The sequence below is a fragment of the Seriola lalandi genome, unplaced genomic scaffold (genome assembly GCF_002814215.2).
Source record: "Seriola lalandi dorsalis isolate HSWRI2012SDOR001 ecotype SW California unplaced genomic scaffold, Sedor1 jcf7180001960434, whole genome shotgun sequence".
Classification (NCBI taxonomy): Eukaryota; Metazoa; Chordata; class Actinopteri; order Carangiformes; family Carangidae; genus Seriola; species Seriola lalandi.
Window position 1 is genome coordinate 1 of NW_019431103.1, and position 1,036 is coordinate 1,036.

A 1,036-nucleotide genomic window follows, 5' to 3' on the forward strand; every position below is an offset into this window, starting at 1 on the left:
TGCTGATGATTTCAGTCTAAGGTAGTGATGCTAAGATAATGATGCAGACTGGTACAGATATGAGAACAGTGAAAAGTATTATTAAAAACACTCATGATTTTAATTATTAGCATTATTAGCATTTTAAATTTGGAGTCTCACTGTTGGAATATAAACACTCGCCCAGGAGGAGTTGTCACTCTTGGGATATACAGGACTACATTCATGATAATCTGATGTATGCTCTTTGTATGTGTCTGTCTGTGTACCTGTGTGTGTCTCTTCTCAGGTGAGATGTTCATCCCGTTCTACACTGGCAGAGTCATTGACATCTTGGGTGGTCAGTACCAGCAGAATGAATTTATATCTGCACTGCTCTTCATGGGCCTGTACTCTCTGGGAAGGTATGGCACAGTGTTTTCCCTTCACATTCAGCCATCAGCCTGTGTCTGTGGCTCACTGCTTATATCTAACTGACTGTGTCTTTGATTTATCAGCTCTGTGAGTGCAGGCTGCAGAGGGGGTCTTTTACTTTGTGCCATCAGTTCTTACACATGCAGAATGAAAGTCAAACTATTTGAGGCTTTGACCAAACAGGAAATTGGATTCTTTGAGACCATAAAGACAGGTAAGACTCAGTTCTGATGTATGTTTAATTTTTAGGTGCACGTGAAGGACAGAAGAAGTCAGGTTGAGATCTAACATTACGACAGAAAGACAGAGGATAAACTCTTAATTTTCTGTGCAGGTGAAATCACATCCAGGTTGTCTAAGGACACCACCCTGATGGGAAGAACAGTGTGCCTGAATGTCAACGTGCTGCTGAGGACATTCATCAAGACGGTGGGTATGATCTCCCTGATGATGAATCTGTCATGGAAGCTGACATTCCTCGTACTGATGGAGACGCCAATCACTGGCCTCATTCAGAACATCTACGACACACACTACCAGGTAAAAGAAATATTTTTTTCAATGTTTCATCAGAAAATATTTTGCCCTGATTTGAGACAACCTATTCAAGTTAAGTTAAATCTCATTGATGTACCCATTCTCC

At 41.0% G+C, this 1,036-nt stretch overlaps 1 long non-coding RNA gene across 1 annotated transcript; it reads left to right on the forward strand.

The window, feature by feature from the left end:
- Positions 1-231: 231 nt before the first annotated feature.
- LOC111666963 (uncharacterized) lies at positions 232-939 on the forward strand. The gene is made up of 3 exons (XR_015438069.1): positions 232-383; positions 477-607; positions 728-939. It is a non-coding gene; the product is annotated as an uncharacterized LOC111666963 (long non-coding RNA).
- The last annotated feature ends 97 nt before the right edge of the window (positions 940-1,036 follow it).